Here is a 24532-nt window from a genome sequence, read left to right as displayed (position 1 = left end):
GCGCGGTCTTCTCATTGTGGTGGCTTCTCTTGTTGTGGAGCATGTGCTCTAGGCATGCGGGCTTCAGTAGTTGGGGCACGTGGGCTCCAGTAGTTGGGGCTCACAGGCTTAGTTGCTCTGCGGCATGTGGGATTTTCCCGAACCAGGGCCCAAACCTGTGTCCCCTGCTTTGGCAGGTGGATTCTCAACCACTGCGCCACCTGGGAAGCCCTTCGTTACTGGTTTTTTTTTTTTTTTGCGGTACGCGGGCCTCTTACTGTTGTGGCTTCTCCCGTTGCGGAGCACAGGCTCCGGATGCGCAGGCCCAGCGGCCATGGCTCACGGGCCTAGACGCTCCGCGGCATGTGGGATCTTCCTGGACCGGGGCACGCACCCGTGTCCCCTGCATCGGCAGGCAGACTCTCAGCCACTGCGCCACCAGGGAAGCCCTGTTACTGTTTTTAATTGAGGTACTACCACCTCCAAGGGGCCCAGGGAGCAAAATAAAACCAGAAAAACTTAGGAATTTTTTTTTATTGACCTGTAGTTGATTTACAATTTTGTGTTAATTTCTGCTGTACAGCAAAGTGATTGAGTTATACACACACACACACACACACACACACACACACACACACATTCTTTTTTATATTCTTTTCCATTATGGTTTATCACAGGATATTGAATATAGTTCCCTGTGCTATACAGTAGTACTTTGTTTATCCATTCTATATATAATAGTTTGCATCTGCTAACCGCAAACCCCCAATCCATCCCTCCCCCACCCCACTCCCCCTTAGCAACCACAAGTCTGTTCTCTATGTCCGTGAGTCTGTTTCTATTTTTTAGATAAGTTCATTTGTGTCATATTTTAGATTCCACATATAAGTGATATTATATGGTATTTGTCTTTCTCTTTCTGCTTACTTCACTTAGTATGATAATCTCTAGGTCCATCCATGTTGCTGCAAATGGCATTATTTCATTCTTTTTTATGGCTGAGTAGTAGTCCATTGTATTAGGTACCACATCTCCTTTGTCAGTTCATCTGTTGATGGACATTTAGGTTGTTTCCATGTTTTGGTTATTGTGAATAGTGCTGCTATGAACATAGCGGTGCATGTATCTTTTCAAATTATATTTTTGTCTGGATATATGGCCAGGAGTGGGATTGCTGGATCATATGGCAACTCTGTTTTTAGTTTTTTGAGGGACTTCCATACTGTTTTCCATAGTGGCTACTCCAACTTACATTCCCACCAACAGTGTAGGAGGGTTCTCTTTTCTCCACAGCCTTTCCAGCATTTGTTATTTGTAGACTTTTTAATAATGGCCTTTTTTTTTTTTTTTTTTTTTTTTTGGTGGTACACGGGCCTCTCACTGTTGTGGCCTCTCCCGTTGCAGAGCACAGGCTCCGGACGCGCAGGCTCAGGGGCCCAGCCGCTCCGCGGCATGTGGGATCTTCCCAGACCAGGGCACGAACCCGTGTCCCCTGCATTGGCAGGCGGACTCTCAACCACTGCGCCACCAGGGAAGCCCAATAATGGCCATTTTGATCAGTGTGAGGTGGTACCTCACTGTAGTTTTGATTTGCATTTCACTAATAATTAGTGATGTTGAGCATCTTTTCATGTGCCTATTGGCCATCTCTATGTCTTCCTTGGAAAAATGTCTGTTTCGGTCTTCTGCCCATTATTCGATTGGGTTGTTTTTTTTTGTATTGAGTTGTATGAGCTGTCAGAAAAACTTAGGAATTTTTAGTGCCACCAAAATGAACTTATAAGAGACTCTTTTAAACCAGGGAACTCGATTTCCAATTCCTATGCACTGTTTCTTTGTTTCGGAAGCAGGAACAATTTAGTAACCAGTCTAATAAATTACTTGGTAAGTCATGGATGTTGAGATCATTTATTCAGTGTCAAGCCTTTTGGAAAGGGAATATTAATACCTTCACTTATCTTTCTTTTCAAACTTCATTAACTGGCTGTTAGACCAAAACTATCCCATATTATTTTGTGTTTTAAAATGTGTATTTGGTATTCACAATGTACTATGATGTAAAATAAACTCTTCTATACCTGAAAAAAGAAATGTGTATTTGGTAATTTTGAGATGAAGTTTAAAAATTAAAATTCTGGCTAAAGGTTTTTAGTAAGTTACTTAATTAGATGATACTAAGATATCTCGTATGAATTATGTCCTAAATTTTTCTTTTAAAATCTGTCATGAATCACATATTTTGGCTTATATATATGCTTCTGAATTCTTTATGTTAATGGTATAACTAGCCACCAACATTCATAATGTTGTAAGATTCTTAACCAGACAGATGACTCAGAGTAGACATAAAGGTGTGTACAGTACAGCTTACAATTGAAGTGTGTATTTAATTTAAAAAAAATTTTTTTTTAAGTCTTTATTGAATTTGTTACAATACTGCTTCTGTTTTATGTTTTGGGTTTTTTGGCCGCAAGGCACGTGGGATCTTAGCTCCCCAACCAGGGACCGAACCCACACTCCCTGCATTGGAAGGCGAAGTCTTAACCACTGGACAGCCAGGGAAGTCCCCGAGTGTGTATTTTAAATAAGTCCTAGAATGTTGCATTTTATGGATTTTATTTAGTCCGTATTACAGAGAGAAGTCTCAGGTAAATGCTTGAATCTTTTCTTCTGGCATACTGAGGTGAAAATAAGGATCATAGAGAGTCTAGGTAAAAGGTTAAAAATATTCCTTGGCACCAAAAGCAAGAGAGAAAGCAATCCAAAATTGACTTTCTACTGTTCCCCTCTCCCCAGTCTTTTTTTTTCTTTCTTCTGAAGCTGAAACAAAAATATGTTTGGGGTTATTAGATATTAAGTCCTGCTTCTGAATAGGTATAGTTATGCCCTGCCTAATGCGGAGAGATTTTCCCCATTCGAGTTCTGTGATGTGGATTATTTAGTAAGATTTCAGTTGGGAAAATGCTTGTGTGCTTTCTGTGGCTCACTTATGTTACTTGTTCTGTCCTCTTTCTGTAGTCCATGAGGCATTTCATTTGTATCACATGTCAGAATTTAAAATATTGTGTTTGAAATAGTGAACTTTCCTCCAGTCATAGATCCTTATCTTCTATATTTCTGGTGTAGACTAAAGATTCAGAGACCCTAAATCAAAGGCTTCTATTTTAGACATTAGATTTCCCAGTACTCTTCTGAAGAATAATAACTGTGATGATCAGAATTTTAAAGATACTGTTGTAAGGTCTGAGTGTATTTGAAAGAATTATGGTAGTGTAACCCTAGACCACTTTTGCACTGCTTTGTACGATCTGTTCGCAGGTGGCTGTCAGGTGATTTAAAGTAACAAACCCAGACAGATGCATGGCATTGACTGAATTGTCAAAGACATCAGTCTTGCTTATTAAAATTGACAGTTGGTGACAAGCAGCATTCACTTTCACAAAATGAATCAACTGGAGTTTGATGTGATGAGAGAAGTGCATTGATTGCCAGCAGTGGGCTAGAAACATTTACCAAGTAAAATTTAGAAAAGCGATTTTAGATGACTAAGAACCTTGGTTTGTTTGCATATTTAAAGATACTTGCATCTAAACAGTTGGACTTAAATACAACCAAATACAGAGGTTGTTTGGATCCTTAAAACAGTTGAGTGAACAAAATCAAAACTATTTAACTTCTGATGTTTACTTAGAAACAAAAACCTAAATGAAGTTCAAAACAGATATCTAACCTGGATTTGTATATGGATATTAGATTGAGAGATTAGAGTGAGGAGCAAGACAAATTCCACACACATTTGTGCTGAGCAAACTTGGTGAAGTGATTTACAGACTGTTCTTTCCATTAGGATAAGATTTTTCTACCTTAATTTCCTAAATTAATGTATTCCTTTAGTCTAGTTTATCCTAATGTAATTGAACTACGTAAACTGAAGTTGCCTTCCTACGGCTAAGAATCTATGTATCTTAGATTTAAAAAGAAAACCTCTGTTTTTTTTCCTTATTTTTGAAATTGGTTTATTTTGGGGTTGGGGCAGTACAAAATTAACTCTTCTAGAAGTATACTATAATAATAATAAATGTTATTATTTTTATAGATAATATTTATTGTATATTTACAATGAGCGCTGTGCTAGGTGCTTTATGTGTTTTGCTCTACTTATCGCTACATGTGTAATAAATACTCTTACTATCCTCATTTATAGGTAAGGAAATTTAGGCTTACAAAAGTTAAATAATTTGTCCAGGGTTACACAGCTAGTACCTGGAAGAGCCCAAATTGATCTGATCCCAGGTATGTCTCTCCAAAGTCTATGCTGCATAGCCAGTTCTACAGACTATACAGTAATGAGTGCTCCACAATACCTGGAAGTGTCCTTTGTTTCCATTATTGGAAGTAAATATTTTTTTACTGGAGAAGTAATGCATATTTAAACCACTGACAAACTTACAGTGTTTTAAAACAATAATTCTAAAAGGGGGCTTCCCTGGTGGCGCAGTGGTTGAGAGGCTGCCTGGCGATGCAGGGGACACGGGTTCATGCCTCGGTCCAGGAAGATCCCACATGCCGCGGAGCGGCTGGGCCCGTGAGCCATGGCCGCTGAGCCTGCGCGTCCGGAGCCTGTGCTCCGTAACGGGAGAGGCCACAACAGTGAGGCCCGCGTACGGCAAAAAAAAAAAAAAATAATAATAATAATAATAATTCTAAAAGGATCTGTGATTGTTCTGCCTATCTCCTTTCACCTCTCCCAGTTATTTCTATAACAGTATTTCTCCTTCCTCAAAAAGGTAAATTATCTGTTTTTCTTTTTGGCGGTACGCGGGCCTCTCACTGTTGTGGCCTCTCCCGTTGCGGAGCACAGGCTCCGGATGCGCAGGCTCAGTGGCCATGGCTCACGGGCCCAGCCACTCCGCGGCATGTGGGATCTTCCCGGACCGGGGCACGAACCCGTGTCCCCTGCATCGGCAGGCGGACTCTCAACCACTGCGCCACCAGGGAAGCCCTAATTATCTGTTTTTATAGAATCATATTAGATAGCCAATTGGAGTCAAACTGTCTTGCTTTTTATTCAGTTTCCTACCTATTGTAACTGAAGTGTGGGGAATTATTATATATTCAGGTCATATAGTGATCATTGGCTCAACTGAACTTACCAGCAAAAGGATCCTCCTGGTTTTTTGTTCTTTGCACTTTCGTTTCAAATCAATTTTATAATAGAAAATTACCACTTTAAAAGGCAAAGATGTGATTTAGAGATTATGGATAATTCTTACTAAATATTGTATCTTTATTAATGTTTATATTAATTTATCAATATTTCCCAGAGTAAGTGTTTAATTCTATCATTTCAGCCTTTATAGTTTGATATAATGGTAATTATTAACATACAATTAATGTACCTTTGTTCTACCGAATATAGAATGATATTATCTAAGCAAGAAGAAATATGGAAAACTTTTGAAGATTTCTCTAGATTTTTTTTTTTATTCTCTAGATTTTATGTACATTACTGATGTTGTTAACCCCAGAAGATTGTTTTTAAAATATATCAATTAAGTTTTCCCCTGTTCAGCCCTAAATGCCTTTGAACTGGATGTTGAAGGATCTATTGGCATAGAACCTGATGAACTCCTCCAAATTTCACCAATCTGTTAATAAAGCAAAGCTGAATTTATTAGAACTTACTACAGTAAAGGAGAATACCACTTTGACAGGAAGAAGTAAAAAAATGAGATATTTAAATGGCTTTGACGTCAAGTGGCTTTAATGGGATTTTTGTTTTTTGGCCGTGCTGAGCGGCTTGTAGGATCTCAGTTTGTTGCAACACACAGGCTCAGTATTTGCGGCATGCGGGCTTAGTTGCCCCGCAGCATGTGGGATCTTAGTTCCCCGACCAGGGATTGAACCCATGTCCCCTGCATTGGAAGGGGGACATTGAATTCTTAACCACTGGACTACCAGGGAAGTCCCTGTTCAATAGTGATTTCTTTTGCCCTTTCAGTTTCTCCATGTGACTCCCTTTTGAGAGGAGACTATTTATGTGATAACTCTTTGCTGTTCCTCTACCACTTTTCAAGCCCATTTAAGCATCCACTGGTGTTAAGGTATCAGGTACTCTTCTTCCCCCATTCCAACTTACCATACTCAACTGTTCTTTTTTTGGCTGCATTGGGTCTTCGTTGCTGCACGCAGGCTTTCTCTAGTTGTGGCGAGCAGGGGCTACTCTTCGTTGCTGTGCGCGGGCTTCTTACTGCGGTGGCTTCTCTCGTTGCAGAGCACGGGCTCTAGGCGCACAGGCTTCAGTAGTTGTGGCATGCAGCCTCAGTAGTTGTGGCTCACGGACTCTAGAGTTCAGGCTCAGTTGTTGTGGCACACCCGCTTAGTTGCTCCACGGCATGTGGGATCTTCCTGGACCATGGCTTGAACCCGTGTCCCTTGCATTGGCAGGCGGATTCTTAACCACTGCGCCACCAGGGAAGACCTACTCAAATGTTCTTCATTGGGACTTCCCTGGTGGTCAAGACTTCGTGCTCCCGATGCAGGAGGCCCGGGTTCAATCCCTGGTCGGGGAACTAGATCCCACATGCATGCTGCAACTAAGAGTCCATATACCACAACTATGAAGTCCGCATGCTGCAACTAAAGATCCCTCACGCTGCAATGAAGATCCTGCATGCCGCAACTAAGACCCGGTACAGCCTAAATAAATAAATAAATAAGTAAAATATTATTATTTTTTTAAAGTTCTTCATCTCTCTCATCTAACTGAATTTTTATCTCCTGTGCATTCCTGCTTCAAAACTTGCATATCCTTCAGAATTATGCAATGTAGTTGCAGACTTAATTCAGATAGAAGGCCAGTCCCTGAATCACAGCTGTTCTCTTAAGCAGCACCAATCATCTGAAATGGGTTATACAGAAAGGGTTCTGTACAGTCTGGCAATTCAGCCCTATTGGCTTCTTCTCATCAGGCCAGTAAAAGTAAACAGTGCACTCACCACTAGTCAGTATGGAAGAAATGTGGTATTTTTAGATACTTGGGTATGGAGCATGAGAAATTATATTTAATTTCACGACTTTTTTTGCATCCTGTAATCTTATATCCATTTTTTGGTTTTATCTTTTCACAATTATTGAAGTAGCATAGTTGGATTGGGGGTAATGAGCTACATTGATAGAATCATTCCAGATTTACTGGGTATAAACATTAATAGTATTGTCAGATGTCTGGAAATTTTGTCTCTATTTTAGTCTCCTTTCCCACTTTGCATTTGGCTGTAGTAGCCACTGTTCTGACACATTTGTACCTATATTCAGCTGTTCCAAATCATCTGAGATGGCAAATAAAGAGTATAAGAGGTACCGTATTAAAATTGACATTCTGTTCCTTTTCTTTCCCTTCTAGTTTTATTGAGATATAATTGACATACAGCATTGTGTAAGTTTAAGGTATACAGCATAATGATTTGATTTACATACATCATGAAGTGATTATCACAAAAGTTTAGTGAATATCCATCATCTCTTAGAAGTACAAAATTAAATAAATAGAAAAATTTTTTTTCTTGTGATGATAATCTTAGGATTTACTCTCAACAACTTTCATGTATAACATAGAGCAGCGTTAATTATATTTATCATGTTGTACATTACATCCCTAGTACTTATTTATTTTATAACTGAAAGTTTGTACTTTTTGATTGCCTTTGTCCAATTCCTCTTACCCTCCCCACCCCCTGCCCTTCTTCTCTGGTAACCACAAATCTGATGTCTTGGGCTTCCCTGGTGGCGCAGTGGTTGAGAGTCCGCCTGCTGATGCAGGGGACACGGGTTCGTGCCCCGGTCCGGGAAGATCCCACATGCCGCGGAGCGGCTGGGCCCGTGAGCCATGGCCACTGAGCCTGCGCATCCGGAGCCTGTGCTCCGTAACGGGAGAGGCCACAACAGTGAGAGGCCCGTGTACTGCACAAAAAAAAAAAAAAAAAAAAAAAACTGATGTCTTTTTCTATGAGTTTGTTTATTTGTTTGTTCTTGAAATATAATTGACCTACAACACTATGTTAGCTCCTGTTATACAACATAGTGATTCATTGTTTCTCCCCATTCCAAAATGATCACCATGATAAGTCCAGTTGCATATGTCACCATACAGAGATATTATGTGGTTAGTGACTATATCCCCCACACTGTACATTTCATACCCATGACATTTATTTTGCAATTGGAAGTTTATACCTCTTAATACCCCTCTCCTATTTCTTACTTCCCCCTACCCTCCTTCTCCCTGGCAGACATCTGTTTCTTCTCTGTATCTGTAACTCTGTTTATGTTTTGTTATGTTTGTTCATTTGTGTTTTTTTTTTAGAATCCACATATAAGTGATATCATACAGTGTTTGTCTCTCTCTGTCTGATTTATTTCACTTAGCATAATACCCTCTGGGTTCATCCATGTTGTTGCAAATGACAAGATTTCATTCTTTTTTATGTCTGAGTAATATTCCATTGTGTGTGTGTGTGTGTACCATATCTTCTTTATCCATTCGTCTGTTGATGGGCACTTAGGCTGCTTCCATATATTTGTTATTGTAAATAATGTTGCTGCAGTGAGCATAGGGGTGCTTATATCTTTTCAAATTAGTGTTTTTGTTTTCCTCAGGTAAATACCCAGGAGGAGAATTGCTGAATCGTATGGTAGTTCTATTTGTAAATTTTTGAAGAATCTCTGTACTGTTTCCATAGCTGTTGCATCAGTTTACAATTCCACCAACAGTATATGAGGATGACATTCTTCTCATAATTCCTATAATGCTCTTCAGAGAATTTTGTTTTCATCTCTCATTTTAAAACTCCCATGTAACAGTTGACCACACTGGGAAAACTAGGCCAAAAATTGTTAATGTGCTTTTCTTAGAGAAGAACTACCAATGTAGGACTTTTTTTTTTAATACACATTTATTCTTTCATTCATTCATTCATTTATTTTATTTTTGTCTGTGCTGGGTCTTCGTTGCTGTGCGCAGCCTTTCTCTAGTTGCGGCAAGCAGGGGCTGCTCTTCGTTGTGGTGCGCAGGCTTCTCATTGCGGTGGCTTCTCTTGTTGTGGAGCGTGGGCTCTAGGCGTGCAGGCTTCAGTAGTTGCAGCACACAGTCTCAGTAGTTGCGGCCCGTGGGCTCTAGGGCACGTGGGCTTCAGTAGTTGTGGCTTGCCGGCTCTAGAGCGCAGGCTCAGTAGTTGTGTCGCATGGGCTTAGTTGCTCCGTGGCATGTGGGATCTTCCTGAACCAGGGCTCGAACCCATGTCCCCTGCATTGGCAGCAGATTCTTAACCACTGCCCCACCAGGGAAGTCCCCTGTAGGACTCTTAAAAGGGCCAGATTTCCACTTGCCATGTCCCAGAAGATGTTGATATTCCATATTTCCTCCCCACCACTACCCTCTTTGGAATAGACAGTGGAAGAGAAAAAAAGAGAAAAATACGGACTGAGGAGGGTATATCATTAAATTTCCTCGGTGCCCCAACCATGAATATGTATTCCAGATATTTTCAAAGGTGTCTATGTTTATGTCTTAAAATGGAATTATCTTTGATTTTTCTTCTTTTTTCTTCTTTTTTGCATGTGGTACATAATTCAAAAAATGCAAAAGGGTATATAGTGAAAGTCAGTATTTTTATGTGTCCTTTCAGAGATAGTATATACAAGTACAATCAAATATGTATGTCATTTATTTTGAATTCTTATTCTTCTCCTGCATGAATTATGGACTACTAGAAAGCAGTAATGTTGCTTTTGATGTTTATTTGATTAGATTATGTGCAGAGACTGAAGGGCCAGTATTATATTTGAAAGGCCCTGTATAATTTTCAAAGGCCTTTTAAATAATTCTACTCTGAACAGCCCTGTGAAGTACGTAAAGCAGGATTTATCTGTTTTGTAGACATGAAATTTGAAGCCTGAAGAATTATGTGACTTGATCAAGGCTTGTTATGCAATCAATATACAATGGAACTGGAATCAGAACTTAAGGTTTTTGGCTCCTAATCCAGAATTCTTTCTACCATGTTTCCTCTCAAACACGATGAAATGAGGGGATCTACTATATGGTGTCTGTTTTTATGAGGTATGAAAAATACTGTGAGTAGCTATTTCAGAAGAATTTTGGTGCTATATTTTTGTAGTGTTGGCATAGTAGTAGTAGTCATTGCAGCCTCACAGTTCAGAGGAAGTATGTCCTTTTTGATGAATTGTCTGCAAAATAGTTTATAAATATTAGGCGCTTTAGACTGAATGATAATGCTCTAGGTGCCACTCTTGTAACATGGGCACCAAAACTGACTTTATCCAGGAAACTGGGCAATGAAAAACAAGGTCTTTTATCTCTTTACATCGGTGTGCCCATCATGGCTGGAAGCCACGTTGATAGACCTGTCCAAGATTCTTTCCCTTGAAGGTTAAAGGGGAATCTGGCCAAGCATTTGATAGAATGCCTGACTCTTTTTTCTTCCCCACCCCCCCCAAATTAGGACTAAATTGGATTCTGAATTTCTAAGTTGTCTCCTAGGGAGAAAAAAAAGAGTTGGTAGGAGGTAACGTTTTTCTCTTTGCTGATAGTAGGCTCTCATGAGGATGATTTAGTTCGAGAAAAACTCATTCATTCACGATGGTGAAGTGAGGCAGAGTCCTTGCAAGGCCATAATTGGATTTTAAAGCACTTGTCATTACAAAACCATCCCTGTATTTCTTCAACGTTAGGCAGTCCCAAATGGAAGGTTGATGAAAACGTTGAATGAGCTCTGTATGTGAAAGAAATATCTCTAAACATTCTTTTGAGGATGACCTGTCTCCTACAGTTTATAGGTACCTTTATTTCTGATTCATAATAGAAAAATGGGGGGGGGATGGGGAAAAACTTCACAATATTTATTTATATTTTTTTATTTTTTGTGGTACGCGGGCCTCTCACCGCTTGTGGCCTCTCCCGTTGCGGAGCACAGGCTCCGGACTCGCAGGCTCCGGACGCGCAGGCTCAGCGGCCATGGCTCACGGGCCCAGCCGCTCCGCGGCACATGGAATCTTCCTGGTCCGGGGCACAAACCCGTGTCCCCTGCATCGGCAGGCGGACTCTCAACCACTGCGCCACTGGGGAGGCCCACAATATTTCTTATAGTACAGAAAATTACTTGGATTTGTAATTTACTTTTTTTTTTTTTTTTTTTTTGCGGTACGCGGGCCTCTCACTGTTGTGGCCTCTCACAGGCTCTGGACACTCAGGCTCAGCGGCCATGGCTCACGGGCCTAGCCGCTTTGCGGCATGTGGGATCTTCCCGGACCGGGGCACGAACCCGTGTCCCCTGCATTGGCAGGCGGACTCAACCACTGCGCCACCAGGGAAGCCCTGTAATTTACATTTCTTAATAAACTTTAAGATTTGTAAAATGATAATCCAATGTGTATCCTTTGGGCCATAATGTAATGATGCAGTTTTTGTTCAGTAACTAGATTACTATATCCTTATTTGTCATTACCTGCTCTGGGCACAGAAGATGATAAATTTTATTAATTTTGAGTGTTTCCATTTGGTCATTTGAACAAGTTTTAGTGTTTTCTTAGGCAAAAATAAGATGTAATTTGACTTCTCAAAGTGAATTTTGGGGCATAGCATCTTCATGGATATGGATCATTCAGTCAATGAGTCAAGAGTTGCTCGGTCTTGGTGTGTGAGCTGCTAAGTCCAGTAATTAGCCAGGTTGTTGTGCTTTCATATTTTTAAAATAGAGCTAAAACCTCATTGAAGGTGAATGAATTAGTACTTGACAAAGCTGCAAGTCTTGCCAGTATTTTTCATCTATGAGTAAGTGTGTTACCTGAACCAGAGCAGAACCGTTTGCTAATTCCTACTATAATATAGATATAGATATAGATATGGATATATATATATATATATATATATAACTAGAATTAAAGGCCATTGAGGATATTTTTCATTTTAAAGGTATAAGACAAGTAAGTCTTGACCTCATCATAGTCCTCTGACTGTCCAAGAACCAGGGTTAAATGGGCCCTAATTTGTGTGTGGGGGGTCTTGCCTATTTATCTTTTATCCCTTTAAATTGTATCATGTTCCTATAGAAGTAACATTGAGTAACATTCTTGGTGTTGAGTTTTTGGGCTGTTTCTCTGAACTACACCTAAAGTAGTGCCCTGGTCAGTTGTCTGCTCCAACACCTCCGACCTGGGGAGGAATATGATGATGGTGAGAAGCCCCTTGATGTCTGTTACTCTTCGTGTTGCCAGATGGTCCTGGTACTGGACTGTCAGAGAAATTACCCATGAGTCCCCAGGATTGGTCTATGTAATTGATGCTGCCAAACACAGTCACAAATTTTGTAACACAAGTTGAAGATACTATGTATCTTTGGAGGCCTGAAGGTGTGGAAGGACAGCACAGGAAGAAGTGTACGAAGTGTAGACTGCCACTCTTCTGCCAGTCCCAGCTGAAGAATGCTCCCATGACCTCCATTGTGGATGGAGCAGTAGTCAAGTTTGGCCAGGGTTTTGGGAAAATGAAATACATACCCAGAAACAAGAGCCTCCTAAGAAGGTGATAATGACCAAATGGACTAAAGACATGGGCACGTTCAGCTCTGTCACTGTGTCTGCTATTGATGAAGAGGAAGAGAAGACTGAGGCTAGGGAAGTTGCTGACTTGTGTGCACAGAATGCCAAAGTGATTGAAAAACAGTTGGAACGCAAAGTCCTGAGCAACAGGCAGTTGCAAGAGCTAGCTGAACTAGAAGCCAAGAAAGCAAACATGAAAGGGACTTTGACTAACTATCAGTTCAAATGATCAGGACCTTTCTCTGAACCCAGCTGGAAGCAAACATTTAGATCAAGAGGAAAAAGAGCTTTTCTTAGACTACATGGACTGGTTCCTACCTTTATGCCCCAGCAGAAGGCTTTATGTTGTTTCCCTTTGATTCTCCTAGATTCAGTGAGGTCTGTGAGTCCATATGATCTGCTTTCCAGAAATGGATTTTTCTGAATCTTTCTGTATATAGGTCTTCTGTACTATTTTTTGCCCCTATGATGTACACTTCTTGAGCTGTGTAAAAACTATGAATAGGGGCTTCCCTGGTGGCACAGTGGTTGAGAGTCCGCCTGCCAATGCAGGAGACACGGGTTCATGCCCAGGTCTGGGAGGATCCCACATGCCGCGGAGCGGCTAGGCCCATGAGCCATGGCCGCTGAGCCTGCGTGTCCAGAGCCTGTGCTCCGCAACGGGAGAGGCCACAACAGTGAGAGGCCCGCATACCGCCAAAAAAAAAAAAACTATGAATAGGTCAGTGCTTGAGTGTCTCCAGTTTCTAAAGTAGCTGTTCTTATTCCTTCTTCAAAGTTAATAAAATGTTTAAAGATTATTAAAAAGTAATTATACATTATTTACCTGTTGTTAACCCCACCACCCATTGGGGGAGCACAGAGGTAAATAACAGTAAATTGAAGCACCACTCTCTGCACTGAGTTTACCATAACATATTAATATGGACGATGGCAAACCACTGTTAGACCAATGTTGGGATTTTATTAAAATTTTGTAGTTATCTCACTGTGTATTAGAGGATGCCAAATATGTAAGCCTAAGAATGGTCACCACAGAGTTCCTCACTTTCTTGCTCAGGTCTCTGCCCTCTGTACAGAATATACCTTTCAAACTCCTCCACACCTAGTGTTCACAGCCCCCCTCTCATCTGCCTCAACCTAGACACAGTATTACATCACCAAATCACAACCTCCTTTTAAGGCTGAACTCAATTGTTCCCTCCTCCATTAGACGCTCTCTGATTCTATCATCCTAACTCATGAGGGGTGGTGGTACTTCTTTCATTCTTTAAGATATCAGCTCCTTCAACTCCACATTCAACTTTGTGTGATCGTTAGGTACAGACTCATGTTTTACCTCCTCTACCACAGTAATTTACTTGAGAGCCAGCATCTGTAACTCTGTTTCATACCTTTACTTTTTATTTCGCACTGAACCTGTACGTAAATCCTTTCTGAAAAGATGGATGAATGTTAAAGAATCATACAAAAGCAAAACTCTTTAGTGAATCAGAGCACAGTTGGAGGTCATGAAGCTTATGTTTATCACTGTTCTTTTGGAAAAACAGTACTTAGCAGCTATCCTGGGTACAAATAAAAATTAATTATGGGGGACTTCCCTAGTGGTGCAGTGGTTAAGTATCCACCTGCCAGTGTAGGGGACATGGATTCAAGGTCTGGTCTGGGAAGATCCCACATGCTGCGGAGCAACTAAGCCCGTGCACCACAACTACTGAGCCTATGCTCTAGAGCCCATGAGCCACAGCTACTGAAGCCTGCGCGCCTACAGCCCATGCTCCACAACAAGAGAAGCCACCACAATAAGCCTCTGCACCGGAATGAAGAGTAGCCCCCGCTTGCCGCAACTAGAGAAAGCCCGCACGCAGCAATGAAGACCCAATGCAGCCAAAACTAAATAAATAAATAAATTTATTAAAAAATTAATTCTGACTCAGCCAGAATAAGGCACTAAAGGAACTTAGTTATGAATCTGACTGAGGGTTAATATTCAGTTTACACTTGCTCAGGGGAAGTTTACCCAGACTAAATGACTGAGTTTGTCTAATCATTACCAACTATATTATTTTCAGTGTGCTTTTTTGGTGGGCAAGAGTGAAGTGGTTTGGGCCAAGTTAATAAATGAATTGCTTATATGATTGGAAGTTTACGGGGTTTTTAATGTATAAACTCCCAGAAGAAGAATTTACTTACTACTGTAGCAGAATGTTTCTAATCAGAAGGAGGCATCGCGCTGTTGCTCAGCCTTCAGATTTTTGCAAGGCCGTGAAAGCACCAATGCTACTGATTTCTTGTTTTGTTTTGTTTTTTTGTTTTCTCTTAGTGATTAATAAACAGAGTCTCTTGCCACTTAATTTAGTATCAGGTGTGATCTGGTGGGTAGTTCAACTTCAGTGGATGTGACTATAGAATGTTTCATATTTTAGACACAGTCTAATTCCCAAGATTTCTGTTTCAGAAACTGGGACAACTTCCAAGTTAGTTTTGTGAATCCTTTAATTTCTCCTGCTAGACTCATTAACTCAGCCTGTTCGCCTTTGGGGAAATCGTAGTTCCAGACTTCTACTCTTTGTAAAAATCATCCTCTTAAGTGAGTATGATGGTTGAATTAATTGAGAGCATTGAGACTCAAGCTTTTCAGCAGTATATTCTGAAACCTGTTTGTTGTGACTTTGACCAACAGAGAATGATTAAGATGAAGTAGTAGGAAACCATAATCATAATACAAAAATTACCTGCATTAAAAGGTGTGGAATTCAACAAATACTCTATTTTTGTGTTCCACATCTCAGCTTTTATAGACTTAGAAAGCTGGAAAGAATCTCGACCATCTTAGACCCGTGTTTTTTTTTTTAAACCATAGTGTGCATTTATTTTAAAAAATCCAAATATAAGTGGACCCATATAGTTCAAACCCATGTTGTTCAAGGGTCAACTGTACTTCAGTGCATTGTTGGCTTTGATTATTATTCTGAAGACTGCCATAGTATTGTCTTGAAGGTTGTCCAGTGTTCTTTTGTTTTTAACTTTTTATTTTATATTGGAGTATAGTTGATTAACAATGTTATGTTAGTTTTAGGTGTACAGCAAAGTGATTCAGTTATACATATACACGTATCTGTGCTTTTTCAAAGTCTTTTCCCATTTATGTTGTTACGTAATATTGAGCAGAGTTCCCTGTGCTATACAAGAGGTCCTTGTTAGTTATCCATTTTTTAATTTTTATTTTTATTTATTTATTTATGTATTTATTTATGGCTGGGATGGGTCTTTGTTGCTGCATGCGGGCTTTCTCTAGTTGCAGCGAGCGGGGGCTACTCTTCCTTGTGTGCGGGCTTCTCATTGCGGTGGTTTCTCTTGTTGTGGAGCACGGGCTCTAGGTGTCCGGGCTTCGGTAGTTGTAGCACACGGGCTTCAGTAGTTGTTGCTTGCGGGTTCTAGAACACAGGCTCAGGAGTTGTGGCGCACGGGCTTGGTTGCTCTGTGACATGTGGGATCTTCCTGGACCAGGACTCGAACCTGTGTCCCCTGCATTAGCAGGTGGATTGTTAACCACTGCACCACCAGGGAAGTCCCTGGTTACCCATTTTAAATATAGCAGTGTGTACATGTCAATCCCAAACTCCCTAACTATCCCTCTCCCTATCCCCCCCAGTAACCATAAATTTGTTCTCTAAGTTTGTGAGTCTGTATCTGTTTTGTATCTCTGTTTTGTGTCTTTTTTTTAGATTCTGCATATAAGCAATATCATGCTATATCTGTCTTTCTGACTTACTTATGGATCTTTTTGAGATTATGATGACAGCTGTGGATTCTCAGGAAAATATACTTGTACACAGAAGTTTGTATTCAGTTTCAGGACAGTCTCACTCCTAAGTCTGTCATGGATCCTAGGTGGTGAAATCCCTGTTATAGTCCAAAGCCTGTCCTTGGGGGGCTAGAGAAGTGACCCATCTAAAATCACAGAGCTTCTAGGGACTTCTCTGGTGGTCCAGTGGTAAAGAATCCACCTTCCAATGCAGGGGATGCGGGTTCAATCCCTGGTCAAGGAACTAAAATCCCACATACCATGGGGCAACTAAGCCTGTGCGCCGCAACTACTGAGCCTGCGTGCCTCAACTAGACAGCCCACGTGCCGCAAACTACAGATTCCACGCAACCTGGAGCCTGCGCGCCACAACTAGAGAGAGAAAACCCTCAAGCCACGACTAGGGAGAAGCCCATGTGCCGCAACTAAGACCCGACACAGCCAAAAAAAATAAAGGAGAAAATAAATAAATAAAGTAATAAATAAATATTAAAAATAAATAAATAAAATCACAGAGCTTCTATAGCTAAATACTTCTGCTAGTCTATTGTTCTTTCTCCACAGTTCTATCCCTTAAAGCACATACTGAGTTTACAGAACTAGAGGAAGGGCTTAGGGGTATTAAGCCTTAAAATCAACTGTTTCAACTTAATTTAACCAGTTAGGAGATTAAAGTACAATAATACCCCAAACATTTAAGTCATTGATTTAGAAAAGCCAAATGAACTAAGCAAAGTTTTTTTTATAATCTGTTGTGGTTATTCAAAGAGCTAATCCAGATCCCTAGTTGATCTAATTACCAGTTTCTTACCCAAGCTGCGGGCATCTGAATTCATTAAACAAATCAGTCTAGAGCACTAGTTCTGTTTATTCATCCTGTCTACCTTTCTTTGGTTTTTGGGGGGTTGGTTGCTTTGTTTGTTTGTTTATTTTTAACATGTATATTGGAGTATAATTGCTTTACAGTGTGGGTTAGTTTCTGCTGTGTAACAATCAGCTATATGTATGCATATATCCCCATATCCCCTCCATCTTGCATCTCCCTCCCACCCTCCCTATCGCACCCTCCCTATCCCACCCCTCTAGGTGGTCACAAAGCCCTGTGCTATGCGGCTCCTTCCCACTAGCTCTCTGTTTTACATTCGGTAGTGTATATATGTCATTGCTACTCATCCCAGCTTACACTTCCCCCTCCCTGTGTCCTCAAGTCCAGTCTCTATGTCTGTGTCTTTGTTACTGTCCTGCCCCTAGGTTCGTCAGAACCAATTTTTTTTTTTGAGATTCCATAAATATGTGTTAGCAACGGTATTTGTTTTTCTTTCTGACTTACTTCACTCTGTATGACAGACTCTAGGTTCATCCGCCTCACTACAAATAACTCAATTTTGTTTCTTTTTATGGCTGAGTAATATTCCATTGTATATATGTGCCACATCTTCTTTATCCATTCATCTGTCAGTGGACACTTAGGTTGCTTCCATGTCTTGGCTATTGTAAATAGTGCTGCAGTGAACATTGAGGTACATGATTCTTTTTGAATTATAGTTTTCTCAGGGTATATGCCCAGTAGTGGGATTGCTGAGTCATATGGTAGTTCTAGTTTTAGTTTTTTAAGGAACCTCCATACTGTTTTCCATAGTGGCTGTATCAATTTACATTCCCACCAACAGTGCAAGAGGGTTCCCTTTTCTCCACACCCTCTCCAGCATTTATTGTTTGTAGATTTTTTGATGATGGCCATTCTGACTGGTGTGAGGTGATACCTCATTGTACTTTTGATTTGCATTTCTGTAATAATTAGTGGTATTGAGCATCTTTTTCTGTGTTTGTTGGCCATCTATCTGTATGTCTTCTTTGGAGAAATGTCTATTTCGAGTCTTCTGCCCATTTTTGGATTGGGTTGTTTGTTTTTTTGATATTGAGCCGCATGAGCTGCTTGTATATTTTGGAGATTAATCCTTTGTCAGTTGCTTCATTTGCAAATATTTTCTCCCATTCTGAGGGTTGTCTTTTCATCTTTTTTATGGTTTCCTTTGCTGTGCAAAAGCTTTTAAGTTTCATTAGGTCCCATTTGTTTATTTTTGTTTTTATTTCCATTTCTTTAGGAGATTAGTCAAAAAGGATCTTGTTGTGATTTATGTCATAGAGTGTTCTGCCTAAGTTTTCTTCTAAGAGTTTTATAGTGTCTGGCCTTACATTTAGGTCTTTAATCTATTTTGAGTTTCTTTTTGTATATGGTGTTAAGAAGTGTTCTAATTTCATTCTTTTACATGTAGCTGTCCAGTTTTCCCACAACCACTTATTGAAGAGGCTGTCTTTTCTCCATTGTATACTCTTGCCTTCTTTATCAAAGATAAGGTGACTATATGTGTATGGGTTTATCTCTGGGCTTTCTATCCTGTTCCATTGATCTATATTTCTGTTTTTGTGCCAGTACCACATTGTCTTGATTACTGTAGCTTTGTAGTATAGTCTGAAGTCAGGGAGCCTGATTCCTCCAGCTCCATTTTTCTTTCTCAAGATTGCTTTGGCTGTTCGGGGTCTTTTGTGTTTCCATACAAATTGTGCAATTTTTTGTTCTAGGTCTGTGAAAAATGCCATTGGTAGTTTGATAGGGATTGCATTGAATCTGTAGATTGCTTTGGGCAGTATAGTCATTTTCAAAATGTTGATTCTTCCAGTCCAAGAACATGATATATCTCTCTATCTGTGTGTATCATCTTTAATTTCTTTCATCAGTGTCTTATAGTTTTCTGCATACAGGTCTTTTGTCTCCTTAGGTAGGTTTATTCCTAGGTATTTTATTCTTTTTGTTGCAATGGTAAATGGGAGTGTTTCCTTAATTTCTCTTTCAGATTTTTCATCATTAGTGTATAGGAATGCAAGCGATTTCTGTGCATTAATTTTGTATCCTGCTACTTTACTGAATTCATTAATTAGCTCTAGAAGTTTTCTGATAGAGTCTTTAGGATTCTCTATGTATAGTATCATGTCATCTGCAAACAGAGACAGCTTTACTTCTTCTTTTCTGATTTAGGTTCCTTTTATTTCTTTTTCTTCTCTGATTGCTGTGGCTAAAACTTCCAAAACTATGTTGAATAATAGTGGTGAGAGTGGGCAACCTTGTCTTGTTCCTGATCTTAGTGGAAATGATTTCAGTTTTTCACCATTAAAAACGATGTTGGCTGTGGGTTTGTCATATATGGCATTTATTATGTTGAGGTAAGTTCCCTCTATGCCTACTTTCTGGAGGGTTTTTATCATAAATGGGTGTTGAATTTTGTCAAAAGCTTTTTCTGCATCTATTGAGATGATCATGTGGTTTTTCTCCTTCAGTTTGTTAATATGGTGTATCACATTGATTGATTTGCGTATATTGAAGAATCCTTGCATTCCTGGGATAAACCCCACTTGATCATGGTGTGTGATCCTTTTTTATTTTTAAGTTTTTTTTAATTTTTTATTTTTTATATTTTATTTATTTATTTTTGTCTGTGTTGGGTCTTTGTTGCTGTGCACAGGCTCTCTCTAGTTGCTGTGAGCGGGGGCTACTCTTTGTTGCAGTGCATGTGCCTCTCACTACAGTGGCTTTTCCTGTTGCAGAGCATGGGCTCCAGGTGTGCGGGCCTCAGCAGCCATGGCACATGGTCTCAGCACTTGTGGCTCGTGGGCTCCAGAGTGCAAACCCAGTAGTTGTGGCACATGGGCCAGTTGCTTCATGGCATGTGGGATCCTCCCGAGCCAGGGATTGAACCCGTGTCCCCTGCATTGGCGGGCAGATTCCTAACCATTGAGCCACCAGGGAAGTCCCTGTATGATCCTTTTAATGTGCTGTTGGATTCTGTTTGCTAGTATTTTGTTGAGGATTTTTGCATCTATGTTTATCAGAGATATTGGCCTGTAGTTTTCTTTTTTTGTGACATCTTTGGTTTTGGTATCAGGGTGATGGTGGCCTCATAGAATGAGTTTGGGAGTGTTCCTCCCTCTGCTATATTTTGGAAGAGTTTGAGAAGGATAGGTGTTAACTCTTCTCTATATGTTTGATAGAATTTGCCTGTGAAGCCATCTGGCCCTGGGCTTTTGCTTGTTGGAAGATTTTTAATCACAGTCTCAGTTTCACTGCTTGTGATTGGTCTGTTTATATTTTCTGTTTCTTCCTGTTTCAGTGTCGGAAGGTTGTGCTTTTCTAAGAATTTGTCCATTTCTTCCAGGTTGTCCATTTTATTGGCATATAGTTGCTTGTAGTAATCTCTCAGGATCCTTTGTATTTCTACAGTGTCAGTTGTTACTTCTCCTTTTTCATTTCTAATTCTGTTGATTTGAGTCTTCCTTTTTTCTTGAAGAGTCTGGCTAATGGTTTATCAATTTTGTTTATCTTCTCAAAGAACCAGGTTTTAGTTTCATTGATCTTTGCTGTTGTTTCCTTTTATTTCTGAACTGATCTTTATGATTTCTTTCCTTCTGCTAACTTTGGGGGTTTTTTTGTTGTTGTTCTTTCTCTAATTGCTTTAGGTGTAAGGTTGGGTTGTTTATTTGAGATTCTTCTTGTTTCTTGAGGTAGGATTGTATTGCTATAAACTTCCCTCTTAGAAGTGCTTTTGCTGCATCCCATAGGTTTTGAGTCGTCGTGTTTTCATTGTCATTTGTTTCTAGGTATTTTTTGATTTCCTCTTTGGTTTCTTCAGTGGTCTCTTGGTTATTAAGTAGTGTATTCTTTAGCCTCCATGTGTTTGTATTTTTTACAGTTTTTTCCTGTAATTCATATCTAGTCTCATAGCTTTGTGGTCAGAAGAGATACTTGATACGATTTCAATTTTCTTAAATTTACCAAGGCTTGATTTGTGACCCAAGATACGGTCTATCCTGGAGAATGTTCCATGAGCACTTGAGAAGAAAGTGTATTCTTTTGTTTTTGGATGGAATGTACTATAAATATCAATTAAGTCCATTTTGTTTAATATGTCATTTAAAGCTTGTGTTTCCTTATTTATTTTCATTTTGGATTATCTGTCCATTGGTGAAAGTGGGGTGTCCCCACTTAAAGTCCCCTACTATTATTTTCTTACTGTCCATTTCCCCTTTTATGGCTGTTATTAGCATTTGCCTTACGTATTGAGGTGCTCCTGTGTTGGCTGCATAAATATTTACAGTTGTTATATCTTCTTGTTGGATTGATCCCTTGATCATTATGTAGTGTCCTTTTTTGTCTCTTGTAACAGTCTTTATTTTAAAGTCTATTTTGTCAGATATGAGAATTGCTACTCCAGCTTTCTTTTGATTTCCATTTGCATGGAATCTTTTTCCATCCCCTCACTTTCAGTCTGTATGTGTCCCTAGGTCTGAAGTGGTGTCTTGTAGACAGCATATGTATGGGTCTTTTTTTTTTATCCATTCAGCCAGTCTGAGTCTTTTGGTTGGAGCATTTAATCCGTTTACATTTAAGGTAATTATTAATATGTATGTTCCTATTACCATTTTCTTAATTGTTTTGGGTTTGTTATTGTAGGTCTTTTCATTCTCTTGTGTTTCCTGCCTAGAGAAGTTCCTTTAGCATTTGTTGTAAAGCTGGTTTGGTGGTGCTGAATTCTCTTAGCTTTTGCTTGTCTGTAAAGGTTTTAATTTCTCTGTCAAATCTGAATGAGATCCTTGCTGGGTAGAGTAATCATGGTTGTAGGTTTTTCCCATTCATCACTTTAAATATGTCCTGCCACTCCCTTCTGGCTTGCAGAGTTTCTTCTAAAAAAATCAGCTGTTAACCTTATGGGGATTCCCTTGTATGTTATTTGTTGCTTTTCCCTTGCTGCTTTTAATATTTTTTCTTTGTATTTAATTTTTACATAAGTTTATCTTATTTATTTATTTTTGGCTGCGTTGGGTCTTCATTGCTGCACACGGGCTTTCTCTAGTTGCGGTGAGCGGGAGCTACTCTTCGTTGCAGTGCGCAGCCTTCTCATTGTAGTGGCCTCTCTTGCTGCCGAGCTCGGGCTCTAGGCACGCGGGCTTCAGTAGTTGTGGCCTGTGGGCTCTAGAGCGCAGGCTCGGTAGTTGTGGCGTATGGGCTTAGTTGCTCCGCGTCATGTGGGATCTTCCCAGACCAGGGCTTGAACCCGTGTCCCCTGCATTGGCAGGCAGATTCTTAACCACTGAGCCACCAGGGAAGCCTGTTGTATTTAATTTTTGATAGTTTGATTAATATGTATCTCTGTGTGTTTCTCTTTCGGTTTATCCTGTATGGTAGTCCCTGTGCTTCCTGGACTTGATTCACTATTTCCTTTCCCATGTTAAGGAAGTTTTCAGATATAATCTCTTCAAATATTTTCTCAGACCCTTTCTTTTTCTTGTCTTCTCCTGGGACCCCTATAATTCGAATGTTGGTGCGTTTAATGTTGTCCCAGAGGTCTCTGAGACTGTCCTCAATTCTTTTCATTCTTTTTTCTTTTTTCTGCTCCCTGGCAGTTATTTCCACCATTTTATCTTCCAGCTCACTTATCCGTTCTTCTGCCTCAGTTATTCTGCTATTGATTCCTTCTAGAGTATTTTTGATTTCAGTAACTGTTGTTCATCACTGTTTGTTTGCTCTTTAGTTCTTCTAGATCCTTGTTAAATTTTTCTTGTATCTTCTCCATTCTGTTTCCAAGATTTTGGATCATCTTTACTATCATTACTCTGCATTCTTTTTCAGGTAGGTTACCTAGTTCATCTTCATTTATTTGGTCTTGTAGGTTTTTACCTTGCTCCTTCATCTGTAACATATTTTTTTGTCATTTTTTTTGATGGGTGGTACTGTAGTCCTGTCTTACTGGTTGTTTGGCCTGAGACATCTAGCACTCCAGTTTGCAGGCAGTTAGATAGAGCTGGATCTTGGTGCTGAGATGAGGACCTCCGGGAGGCCTCACTCCAGTTGATATTCCCTGGGGTCTGAGGTTCTCTATTAGTCCAGTGGTTTGGACTCGGAGCTCCCACCACAGGAGCTCATACACGACCTCCAGCCTGGGGACCAAGATCCTGCAAGTTTCGTGGCGTGGTGAAATAAAAACGAAGAAAGAAAGAAAAAAAAGAGCTGTACAATATCAAAGAATAAGAAACAAAATAAAATTAGAAGGATAAAAAATATATTAGGAAAAATAAAACTATAATTGAAACAACTGCAGTAAGGTAAAATAAAACCACAGCAGAAAAAAGAAAAGAAAGAGGGGGGAGGGCAACAAGCCAAAAGGAGAGATCACTAACAAAGTATAAAAAATAAAATAAAATTAGAAAAATAAAAGATTTATTAGGAAAAATAAAAATATAAAAGAATCAACAACAATGAATCAACAAGGTAAAACAGAACCCCAATCTAAAAGAGGAAAAAATAAAAGGAAAAAGAAAAAGGCCTTGGCTATGGGGGTGGAGTTTAGGAGCAGGTGGAACTTAGGCAGGGGTGGGGTTTTGGGTGGGGTGGGGCCTAGGCAGGTGTGTGGGGGGGTGATGTTTGAGAGTGGAGTGGGGCCTAGGCGGGCACGTTGCAGCGTGGGGTGGGGCCTCTGCTTAGGACCTGGGGAAGGGGAGAGGCAGCACATCCAAAGGAGGGCCTCTGGAGTGTGGGGTTCCGGAGTTTGGAGGTAGGGCCCTGATTGAGGGTGTGTGGGTGGGGTTTAGGCCCAGCTCATTGGACAGGGTCTCCCAGTGTAGAGGTGGGGCCCTGGGTGGGGGTGTAGGGGCGGGGCTTGGGCTCTGTGCACAAGAGGGAGGCTCCGAGGACAGAGGGCTAGGCCCGGGAGCCCAACAGTCTTCCCGGTGCCTAAGTGGACAGGGGACGCACTGGCCACGTTCCCTTCTGTTCCTCTGCGCCCCTCCCCCACCTTCTCTCCCAGGTTCTCGCCCCCTAACGGGGGTGGGTACCGCTTGGTGTAGGAGCTCCTCACCTCCCCTAGCCGCTCCTCAGGGGTGCCGGTCCTGGAGGTACGGCCTTTACTTTTACTCTGTCTTGCCTTCCTCCTACTCCCTCAGGACCTGCACAGCTGGAGGGGGCCTCTGTGGGCAGAGGATCAGGCCTGGGTCTTCAGCAGTCTCCCAGGGGCCCACGTGGGCATGGTAAACCTGGCCATGCTCCCTTTTGATCCTCTGCCGTCCCAGTGGTTCCCC

At 40.5% G+C, this 24532-nt stretch overlaps 1 protein-coding gene and 1 pseudogene across 2 annotated transcripts in view; both read left to right on the top strand.

Annotated features, from left to right (window-relative positions):
• GLG1 (golgi glycoprotein 1) overlaps positions 1-24532 on the top strand; it is a 146964-nt gene that overhangs the window by 57324 nt on the left and 65108 nt on the right. The gene's annotated exons all lie outside the window — the stretch shown is intronic.
• Positions 12164-12826, top strand: LOC136140829 (STING ER exit protein pseudogene; annotated as a pseudogene).

This window comes from Phocoena phocoena, chromosome 20 (genome assembly GCF_963924675.1).
Source record: "Phocoena phocoena chromosome 20, mPhoPho1.1, whole genome shotgun sequence".
Lineage (NCBI taxonomy): Eukaryota > Metazoa > Chordata > Mammalia > Artiodactyla > Phocoenidae > Phocoena > Phocoena phocoena.
Note: the sequence above shows the minus strand (reverse complement) of the source record. Positions and strands in the feature narration are given on the sequence as shown.